This window comes from Pseudophryne corroboree, chromosome 3 (genome assembly GCF_028390025.1).
Source record: "Pseudophryne corroboree isolate aPseCor3 chromosome 3, aPseCor3.hap2, whole genome shotgun sequence".
Lineage (NCBI taxonomy): Eukaryota > Metazoa > Chordata > Amphibia > Anura > Myobatrachidae > Pseudophryne > Pseudophryne corroboree.
The window spans coordinates 82,664,762-82,676,775 of NC_086446.1; the positions used below are offsets into that span (position 1 = coordinate 82,664,762).

Below are 12,014 nucleotides of genomic sequence, written 5' to 3' on the forward strand. Positions count from 1 at the left end.
CGGACTACGAGAAATAGAATTACCGGTGAGTAAATTCTTATTTTCTCTGACGTCCTAGTGGATGCTGGGAACTCCGAAAGGACCATGGGGATTATACCAAAGCTCCCAAACGGGCGGGAGAGTGCGGATGACTCTGCAGCACCGAATGAGAGAACTCAAGGTCCTCCTCAGCCAGGGTATCAAATTTGTATAATTTAGCAAACGTGTTTGCCCCTGACCAAGTAGCTGCTCGGCAAAGTTGTAAAGCCGAGACCCCTCGGGCAGCTGCCCAAGATGAGCCCACCTTCCTTGTGGAATGGGCATTTACAGATTTTGGCTGTGGCAGGCCTGCCACAGAATGTGCAAGCTGAATTGTACTACAAATCCAGCGAGCAATAGTCTGCTTAGAAGCAGGAGCACCCAGCTTGTTGGGTGCATACAGGATAAACAGCGAGTCAGATTTTCTGACTCCAGCCGTCCTGGAAACATATATTTTCAGGGCCCTGACAACGTCTAGCAACTTGGTGTCCTCCAAGTCCCTAGTAGCCGCAGGCACCACAATAGGCTGGTTCAGGTGAAACGCTGACACCACCTTAGGGAGAAACTGGGAACGAGTCCTCAATTCTGCCCTATCCATATGGAAAATCAGGTAAGGGCTTTTACACGACAAAGCCGCCAATTCTGACACCCGCCTGGCCGAAGCCAAGGCCAATAACATGACCACTTTCCACGTGAGATATTTTAGATCCACGGTTTTAAGTGGCTCAAACCAATGAGATTTTAAGAAACTCAACACGACGTTGAGATCCCAAGGTGCCACTGGAGGCACAAACGGGGGCTGAATATGCAGCACTCCCTTCACAAACGTCTGAACTTCAGGCAGTGAAGCTAGTTCTTTCTGGAAGAAAATCGACAGAGCCGAGATCTGTATCGTAATGGAGCCTAATTTTAGGCCCATAGACACTCCTGCTTGTAGGAAATGCAGAAATCGACCTAGTTGAAATTCCTCTGTTGGGGCCTTTGTGGCCTCACACCAAGCAACATATTTCCGCCATATGCGGTGATAATGTTTTGCAGTTACATCTTTCCTGGCTTGAATCAGCGTAGGAATGACTTCCTCCGGAATGCCCTTTTCCGTTAGGATCCGGCGTTCAACCGCCATGCCGTCACAATGTAGCCGCGTTACGTCTTGGAACAGACAGGGCCCCTGCTGCCGCAGGTCCTGTCTGAGCGGCAGAGGCCATGGGTCCTCGGATATAATTTCTTGAAATTCTGGGTACCAAGCTCTTCTTGGCCAATCCGGAACCACGAGCATCGTTCTTACTCCTCGCCTTCTTATTATTCTCAGTACCTTTGGTATGAGAGGCAGAGGGGGGAACACATAAACCGACTGGTACACCCACGGTGTTACCAGAGCGTCCACAGCTATCGCCTGAGGGTCCCTTGACCTGGCGCAATATCTTTTATAGCTTTTTGTTGAGGCGGGACGCCATCATGTCCACCTGTGACCTTTCCCAATGGTGTACAATCCTCTGGAAGACTTCTGGATGAAGTCCCCACTCTCCCGGGTGTAGGTCGTGTCTGCAGAGAAGATCTGCTTCCCAGTTGTCCACTCCGGGAATGAACACTGCTGACAGTGCTAACACATGATTTTCCGCCCATCGGAGAATCCTTGTGGCTTCTGCCATCGCCAGCCTGCTTCTTGTGCCGCCCTGTTGGTTTACATGGGCGACTGCCGTGATGTTGTCTGATTGGATCAGTACCGGCTGGTTTTGAAGCAGAGGCCTTGTCTTACTCAGGGCATTGTAAATGGCCCTCAGTTCCAGAATAGTTATGTGTAGGGAAGTCACCTGACTTGACCAAAGTCCCTGGAAGTTTCTTCCCTGTGTGACTGCCCCCCAGCCTCAAAGGCTGGCATCCATGGACACTAGGACCTAGTCCTGTATGCCGAACCTGCGGCCCTCTAGAAGATGGGCACTCTGCAGCCACCACAGTAGAGATACCCTGGTCCTTGGAGACAGGGTTATCAGCCGATGCATCTGAAGATGCGATCCGGACCACTTGTCCAACAGGTCCCACCGAAAAGTTCTTGCATGGAACCTGCCGAATGGGATTGCTTCGTAGGAAGCTACCATTTTTCCCAGGACTCGCGTGCAATGATGCACCGATACCTGTTTTGGCTTCAGGAGGTTTCTGACTAGAGACGACAGCTCCTTGGCTTTCTCCTCCGGGAGAAACACTTATTTCTGGTCTGTGTCCAGAACCATCCCCAGGAACAGCTGTGACTTTGGACTGTTTAGAATCCAACCGTGCTGTTGTAGCACTTTCCAAAATAGTGCTACCCCGACTAGCAACTGCTCCTTGGACCTCGCCCTTATAAGGAGATTGTCCAAGTACGGGATAATTAAAACTCCCTTTTTTCGAAGGAGTATCATCATTTCGGCCATTACCTTGGTAAACACCCTCGGTGCCATGTACAGTCCAAACGGCAGTGTCTGGACTTGGTAATGGTAATCCTGTACCACAAATCTGAGGTACTCCTGGCGAGGATGGTAAATGGGGACATGCAGGTAAGCATCCTTGATGTCCCGGGATACCATGTAATCCCCCTCGTCCAGGCTTGCAATAACCGCCCCGAGCGATTCCATCTTGAACTTGAATTTTTTTATGTATGTGTTCAAGGATTTTAAATATAAAATGGGTCACACCGAACCATGCGGTTTCGGTACCCCAAACCGTGTGGAATAGTAACCCCGTCCTTGTTGAAGTAGGGGCACCTTGAGTATTACCTGCTGGGAATACCGCTTATTAATTGCCTCTAGCACAGCCTCCCTGCCTGAGGGATTTGTCGGCAAGGCATATTTTAGGAAACGGCTGGGGGGAAGACATCTCGAATTCCAGCTTGTACCCCTGAAATACTACTTGCATGAAACAGGGATCCACCTGTGAGCGAGCCCACTGATCACTGAAATTTTTGAGACGGCCCCCCACCGTACCTGGCTACACCTGTGGAGCCCCCGCGTCATGCTGTGGACTCAGAGGAAGCGAGAGAAGAATTTTGATTCTAGGAACAGGCTGACTGGTGCAGCTTTTTCCCTCTACCCATGTCTCTGTACAGAAAGGAAGCGCCTTTGACCCGCTTGCTTTTCTGAAGCCGAAAGGACTGTACCTGATAATACAGTGCTTTCTTAGGCTGTGAGGAAACCTGAGGTATAAATATCTCTATGCGCCTTTTAAAGTCAGCATCACCTGTCCAGTGACAGGTCTCTAATACCCTCCTGACAGAATGGACATTACATTCAATTTGGATGCCAGCCGGCAAAATATCCCTCTGTGCATCCCTCATATATAAGACGACGTCTTTAATATGTTCTCATGTTCGACAGGGTCACCGACCACGCTGCAGCAGCACGATCTGCAGGTCTCAGTCTAGTACCTGAGTGTGTAAATACAGACTTCAGGATAACCTCCTGCTTTTTATCAACAGGTACCTTCAAAGTGGCCGTTCCTAAAACGGCAGTGCCACCTTTTTTGACAACCGTGTGAGCGCCTTATCCACCCTAGGGGATATCTCCCAGCGTAACTTATCCTCTGGCGGGAAAGGGTACGCCATCAGTAACTTTTTAGAAATTACCAGTTTCATATCGGGGGAACCCACGCTTTTCACACACTTCATTCATTCATCTGAGGGGGAACAAAGCACTGGCTGCTTTTTCCCCCCAAACATAAAACGCATTTTTTGAGGTACTTGGGTTAATGTCAGAAAAGTGTAACACATTTTTTATTGCCGGGATCAAGTCACGGATGTTCCTAGTGGATTGTGTATATGTCTTAACCTTGTCGACACTGGAGTCAGACTCCGTGTCGACATCTGTGTCTGCCATCTGAGTGAGTGGGCGTTTTTGAGCCCCTGATGGCCTTTGAGACGCCTGGGCAGGCGCGGGCTGAGAAGCCGGCTGTCCCACAGCTGTTACGTCATCCACCCTTTTATGTAAGGAGTTGACACTGTCGGTTAATACCTTTCACCTAACCATCCACTCTGGTGTCGGCCCCACAGGGGGCGACATCACATTTATCGGCATCTGCTCCGTCACCATATAAGTCTCCTCATCAAACATGTCGACACAGCCGTACCGACACACCGCACACACACAGGGAATGCTCTGACTGAGGACAGGACCCCACAAAGCCCTTTGGGGAGACAGAGAGAAAGTATGCCAGCACACACCAGAGCGCTATATAATGTGGGGATTAACACTATAACTGAGTGAATTTTCCCCAATAGCTGCTTGTATATACAATATTGCGCCTAAATTTAGTGCCCCCCCCCTCTCTTTTTAACCCTTTGAGCCTGAAAACTACAGGGGAGAGCCTGGGGAGCTTTCTTCCAGCTGCACTGTGAAGAGAAAATGGCGCCAGTGTGTCTGAGGGAGATAGCTCCGCCCCTTTTTCGCAGACTTTTCTCCCGCTTTTTTATGGATTCTGGCAGGGGTATTTATCACATATATAGCCTCTGGGGCTATATATTGTAATTGTTTTGCCAGCCAAGGTGTTTTTATTGCTTCTCAGGGCGCCCCCCCCCCAGCGCCCTGCACCCTCAGTGACCGGAGTGTGAAGTGTGTATGAGGAGCAATGGCGCACAGCTGCAGTGCTGTGCGCTACCTTGGTGAAGACTGATGTCTTCTGCCGCCGATTTTCCGGACCTCTTCTTGCTTCTGGCTCTGTAAGGGGGACGGCGGCGCGGCTCCGGGACCGAACACCAAGGCTGGGCCTGCGGTCGATCCCTCTGGAGCCAATGGTGTCCAGTAGCCTAAGAAGCCCAAGCTGGCTGCAAGCAGGCAGGTTCGCTTCTTCTCCCCTTAGTCCCTCGCTGCAGTGAGCCTGTTGCCAGCAGGTCTCACTGAAAATAAAAAACCTAATTCTATACTTTCTTTCTAGAGGCTCAGAAGAGCCCCTAGTGTGCATCCAACCTCGGCCGGGCACAAAATCTAACTGAGGCTTGGAGGAGGGTCATAGTGGGAGGAGCCAGTGCACACCAGGTAGTCATAAATCATTCTTAGAGTGCCCAGCCTCCTTCGGAGCCCGCTATTCCCCATGGTCCTTTCGGAGTTCCCAGCATCCACTAGGACGTCAGAGAAAATAAGAATTTACTTACCGATAATTCTATTTCTCGTAGTCCGTAGTGGATGCTGGGGACTCCGTCAGGACCATGGGGAATAGCGGCTCCGCAGGAGACAGGGCACAAAAGTAAAAGCTTTAGGATCAGGTGGTGTGCACTGGCTCCTCCCCCTATGACCCTCCTCCAAGCCTCAGTTAGGATACTGTGCCCGGACGAGTGTACACAATAAGGAAGGATTTTGAATCCCGGGTAAGACTCATACCAGCCACACCAATCACACTGTACAACCTGTGATCTGAACCCAGTTAACAGCATGATAACAGCGGAGCCTCTGAAAAGATGGCTCACAACAATAATAACCCGATTTTTGTAACAATAACTATGTACAAGTATTGCAGACAATCCGCACTTGGGATGGGCGCCCAGCATCCACTACGGACTACGAGAAATAGAATTATCGGTAAGTAAATTCTTATTTTCTCTGACGTCCTAAGTGGATGCTGGGGACTCCGTCAGGACCATGGGGATTATACCAAAGCTCCCAAACGGGCGGGAGAGTGCGGATGACTCTGCAGCACCGAGTGAGAGAACTCCAGGTCCTCCTCAGCCAGGGTGTGCCCCTGACCAAGTAGCAGCTCGGCAAAGTTGTAAAGCCGAGACCCCTCGGGCAGCCGCCCAAGATGAGCCCACCTTCCTTGTGGAATGGGCATTTACATATTTTGGCTGTGGCAGGCCTGCCACAGAATGTGCAAGCTGAATTGTACTACACATCCAACTAGCAATCGTCTGCTTAGAAGCAAGAGCACCCAGTTTGTTGGGTGCATACAGGATAACAGCAAGTCAGTTTTCCTGACTCCAGCCGTCCTGGAAACCTATTTTTTCAGGGCCCTGACAACATCTAGCAACTTGGAGTCCTCCAAGTCCCTAGTAGCCGCAGGCACCACAATAAGCTGGTTCAGGTGAAACGCTGACACCACCTTAGGGAGAAACTGGGGACGAGTCCGCAGCTCTGCCCTGTCCGAATGGACAATCAGATATGGGCTTTTGTGAGACAAAGCCGTCAATTCTGACACTCGCCTGGCCGAGGCCAGGGCCAACATCATGGTCACTTTCCATGTGAGATATTTCAAATCCACAGATTTGAGCGGTTTAAACCAATGTGATTTGAGGAATCCCAGAACTACGTTGAGATCCCACAGTGCCACTGGAGGCACAAAAGGGGGTTGTATATGCAGTACTCCCTTGACAAACTTCTGGACTTCAGGAACTGAAGCCAATCTTTTCTGGAAGAAAATTGACAGGGCCGAAATTTGAACCCTAATGGACCCCAATTTGAGGCCCATAGACACTCCTGTTTGCAGGAAATGCAGGAATCGACCGAGTTGAAATTTCTTCGTGGGGCCTTCCTGGCCTCACACCACGCAACATATTTTCGCCACATGTGGTGATAATGTTGTGCGGTCACCTCCTTCCTGGCTTTGACCAGGGTAGGAATGACCTCTTCCGGAATGCCTTTTTCCCTTAGGATCCGGCGTTCCACCGCCATGCCGTCAAATGCAGCCGCGGTAAGTCTTGGAACAGACATGGTACTTGCTGAAGCAAGTCCCTTCTTAGCGGCAGAGGCCATGAGTCCTCTGTGAGCATTTCTTGAAGTTCCGGGTACCAAGTCCTTCTTGGCCAATCCGGAGCCACGAGTATAGTTCTTACTCCTCTACGTCTTATAATTCTCAGTACCTTGGGTATGAGAAGCAGAGGAGGGAACACATACACCGACTGGTACACCCACGGTGTTACCAGAACGTCCACAGCTATTGCCTGAGGGTCTCTTGACCTGGCGCAATACCTGTCCAGTTTTTTGTTCAGGCGGGACGCCATCATGTCCACCTTTGGTCTTTCCCAACGGTTCACAATCATGTGGAAGACTTCCCGATGAAGTCCCCACTCTCCCGGGTGGAGGTCGTGCCTGCTGAGGAAGTCTGCTTCCCAGTTGTCCACTCCCGGAATGAACACTGCTGACAGTGTTATCACATGATTTTCCGCCCAGCGAAGAATCCTTGCAGTTTCTGCCATTGCCCTCCTGCTTCTTGTGCCGCCCTGTCTGTTTACGTGGGCGACTGCCGTGATGTTGTCCCACTGGATCAATACCGGCTGACCTTGAAGCAGAGGTCTTGCTAAGCTTAGAGCATTGTAAATTGCCCTTAGCTCCAGTATATTTATGTGGAGAGAAGTCTCCAGACTATATCACACTCCCTGGAAATTTTTTCCCTGTGTGACTGCTCCCCAGCCTCTCAGGCTGGCATCCGTGGTCACCAGGACCCAGTCCTGAATGCCGAATCTGCGGCCCTTTAATAGATGAGCACTCTGCAGCCACCGCAGAAGAAACACCCTTGTCCTTGGAGACAGGGTTATCCGCTGATGCATCTGAAGATGCGATCCGGACCATTTTTCCAGCAGATCCCACTGAAAAGTTCTTGCGTGAAATCTGCCGAATGGAATCGCTTCGTAAGAAGCCACCATTTTTCCCAGGACCCTTGTGCAATGATGCACTGACACTTTTCCTGGTTTTAGGAGGTTCCTGACTAGCTCGGATAACTCCCTGGCTTTCTTCTCCGGGAGAAACACTTTTTTCTGGACTGTGTCCAGAATCATCCCTAGGAACAGCAGACGTGTCGTCGGAAACAGCTGCGATTTTGGAATATTTAGAATCCACCCGTGCTGTCGTAGAACTACTTGAGATAGTGCTACTCCGACCTCCAACTGTTCTCTGGACCTTGCCCTTATCAGGAGATCGTCCATTTTCTTTGAAGAAGAATCATAATTTCGGTCATTACCTTGGTAAAGACCCGGGGTGCCGTGGACAATCCAAACGGCAGCGTCTGAAACGGATAGTGACAGTTCTGTACCACGAACCTGAGGTACCCTTGGTGAGGAGGGCAAATTGGGACATGGAGGTAAGCATCCCTGATGTCCAGGGACACCATATAGTCCCCTTCTTCCTGGTTCGCTATCACTGCTCTGAGTGACTCCATCTTGATTTGAATCTTTGTATGTAAGTGTTCAAATATTTCGGATTTAGAATAGGTCTCACCGAGCCGTCTGGCTTCAGTACCACAATATAGTGTGGAATAATACCCCTTTCCTTGTTGTAGGAGGGGTACTTTGATTATCACCTGCTGGGAATACAGCTTGTGAATTGTTTCCAATACTGCCTCCCTGTCGGAGGGAGACGTTGGTAAAGCAGACTTCAGGAACCTGCGAGGGGGAGACGTCTCGAATTTCCAATCTGTACCCCTGGGATACTACTTGTAGGCTTCAGGGGTCCACTTGCGAGTGAGCCCACTGCGTGCTGAAACTCTTGAGACGACCCCCCACCGCACCTGAGTCCGCTTGTACGGCCCCAGCGTCATGCTGAGGACTTGGTAGAAGCGGTGGAGGGCTTCTGTTCCTGGGAATGGGCTGCCTGCTGCAGTCTTCTTCCCTTTCCTCTATCCCTGGGCATTTATGACTGGCCTTTTGCCCGCTTGCCCTTATGGGGACGAAAGGACTGAGGCTGAAAAGACGGTGTCTTTTTCTGCTGAGATGTGACTTGGGGTAAAAAAAAAGTGGATTTTCCAGCTGTTGCCGTGGCCACCAGGTCCGATGGACCGACCCCAAATAACTCCTCCCCTTTATACGGCAATACTTCCATGTGCCGTTTGGAATCTGCATCACCTGACCACTGTCGTGTCCATAAACATCTTCTGGCAGATATGGACATCGCACTTACTCTTGATGCCAGAGTGCAAATATCCCTCTGTGCATCTCGCATATATAGAAATGCATCCTTTAAATGCTCTATAGTCAATAAAATACTGTCCCTGTCAAGGGTATCAATATTTTCAGTCAGGGAATCCGACCAAGCCACCCCAGCGCTGCACATCCAGGCTGAGGCGATCGCTGGTCGCAGTATAACAGCGCCCTGCACCCATCAGTGACCGCAGTGTGGGGTGTGCATGAGGAGCAATGGCGCACAGCTGCAGTGCTGTGCGCTACCTTGGAGAAGACAGAAGTCTTCAGCCGCTGATTTTCCGGACCTTCTTGCTTCTGGCTCTGTAAGGGGGACGGCGGCGCGGCTCCGGGAACGGACGTCGAGGTCGGGTCCTGTGTGCGATCCCTCTGGAGCTAATGGTGTCCAGTAGCCTAAGAAGCCCAAGCTACCACCAGTTAGGTAGGTTCGCTTCTTCTCCCCTTAGTCCCTCGTTGCAGTGAGCCTGTTGCCAGCAGGTCTCACTGTAAAATAAAAAACCTAAACTATACTTTCTTTCTAGGAGCTCAGGAGAGCCCCTAGTGTGCATGCAGCTCGGCCGGGCACAGAAATCTAACTGAGGCTTGGAGGAGGGTCATAGGGGGAGGAGCCAGTGCACACCAGATAGTCCTGAATCTTTCTTTAGAGTGACCAGTCTCCTGCGGAGCCCGTCTATTCCCCATGGTCCTTACGGAGTCCCCAGCATCCACTAGGACGTCAGAGAAATCCTATTTTCTCTTATGTCCTAGAGGATGCTGGGGTCCATATTAGTACCGTGGGGATGTACCAAAGCACCCAGAGCGGGCGGGAGAGCGCGCAGGCTTCTGCAGAACTGCTTGACCAAACTTGGTCATCAGAGGTCAAAGTATCGAACTTGTAAAACTTGGCAAACGTATTTGACCCAGACCAAGTAACCGCTCAGCAAAGCTGAGACACCCCGGGCAGCCGCCCAGAAAGATCCCACTTTTCGAGTAGAGTGGGCCTTAACAGAATTTGACACGGCAATCCTGCCGTAGAATATGCATGCTGGATGGTGAACCTGACCCAGCGAGAAATAGTCTGCTTAGAAGCAGGACACCCAATTTTCTTGGGATCATACAGGACAAACAAAGTCCGTATTTCTGTGACGAGCAGTCCTCTTCACATAGGTCTTCAAAGCCCTCACAACATCCAAGGCCTTTGAAGCAATTGAGGAGTCAGTAGCCAATGGCACCACAATAGGTTGATATGAAAAGCAGACAACCTTTGGAAGGAACTAAACAAATGTGTGCTCACACTCTCAGAAGCGCTTCACATATAGGATACCATAAATACAACATTCAAGTCTGAATTGAATAAAAATTAATATGAAAACAGTCTTATGGCCGATCTTCTCCAATGAATAATTGGGTTCTTGAGCCTCAGTGAAGGGGGATATGTAAAACAAGAAAGGTTTATGGAACGTCTCTATTTATTCTCTATAGTCTTATGAATACAACTGGGGGATCCAATTTTCTCCCGTATGGGTGGTGATGGTAAACTTTAGGGGTTCACCTCTGTGTCAATTGATCACTGGATGCTCACTTTAACTCTTACATATTATGTGTGAGTGACAAGCTCATAAAGGTATCTTTTTGATTCCTTCCAGGGAATGATGTATATAGTGCTCACTTATATGCTTACAGAAATACGGAGATTCTTGTACGCATCAAGGTATCTTTAGGCCCTCCTGAATCTTTTATCCCCCGCTCATAATATTCATGGTAACACAAAAGAAATGGAAAAATGCACAATCAGCATCAGCTGAAACCAGAATGTATATCTCCCTTAAAAGGCCTTTGCAGATCAATGGGGTGTGGGATAATGGTATGTTTTATGGGATCACCTTTTCTGTGCCAGTTAAATAATAACACTCGCATGCATGCTTATATGTGATTCACTGCGGCTATGCATATAAAGGTATCTTTACCAATATCCCAAATCAGGATATGCAAACCATGGTGGTACTCAATGTGCTCACTTGTATGCTTACGTGTGTTGTGTAGATTCTTCCTTATAAATGGTATCTTTTCCCTGATGGAGTAAGCTGTTCCCAATGGATTCTAACCAGTCCACTTGTTTAAAAACAATTCTTCAGCATTCCACATAAAACTTGACATAAAAGGACTTTGTCACATAGTCCGTCATAGGATAACCTCCAGACTGAATGCACAGATGGTAAACACCAAGCTTTAGGAGAAGAGAATAAATCCAGATTTCTCACCCCACCGGTTCGTTGTAGAAACTGTCTTTGAGGTTTGGATATCCTTTCAGCTTCTGACCAACGCGTTTCGACCGTAAGTTTGGTCTTTTTCAAAGGTGTATGGAGGAGAGCTGAAAGTAAGGCTATTTATACCCTATTTCCTGGGTTGTACTTCCTGTGTGGGGGCGTGTCTAGTGGTTAGAGGAAACTTTAATAGTGTGTGTGTGTGTGTGTGTGTGTATATATATATATATATATATATATATATATATATATATATATATATATATTTTTTTTTTTTTTTTTTCTATATTGTATGTTTATATTTGGTTGAATCTACAACCTCCCTTACAATGATAGTTTTTGGTAAAAATTAGCGTATAACACTATGTTATCGTTTCCGCTGGAAGTGCTAATTCCGGTGAAACGCATTGAATTACGCCTGATGTAGTCCTTCCGCTGCAATTGCTAAATGTATATTTATAATTGTTATGTATTCCCCATAAGATGCCTAATATATATTTAATAGAACAAGGGGCAAATTTGTATTCCACGATATATGTACGGTCCCACCGGAAATCCCATACCCGGTGGAACGCACAGTGTACTGCAAAGGCTTCCGCCTAGTATAATCCCTCCACGATGGTGGCTGAGAGTAGATTTATATTTAAACAAGTATATGTCACACTTTAAAAACTATAGTGACCTATTAATGTCTTCTGATGTACAATTAATGAAAAATAGCGCCGATTAGCATTCCACGGAGTATGCGCGTTTTCGCCGGAACGCAAGTGGAGCGCGAGGACTTCCGCCGGATGTTGTAGTTCAGCTGCCATATCGGGGGATGAATCTGTTTACCCATCCTACTGCGCTTGCGCACCATGCTGATCCTAGCGTGGGGTATTTATTTT

At 48.8% G+C, this 12,014-nt stretch overlaps 1 protein-coding gene across 1 annotated transcript in view; it reads right to left on the reverse strand.

Annotated features, from left to right (window-relative positions):
* LOC135054816 (gastrula zinc finger protein XlCGF57.1-like) overlaps positions 1-12,014 on the reverse strand; it is a 64,146-nt gene that overhangs the window by 13,264 nt on the left and 38,868 nt on the right. The gene's annotated exons all lie outside the window — the stretch shown is intronic.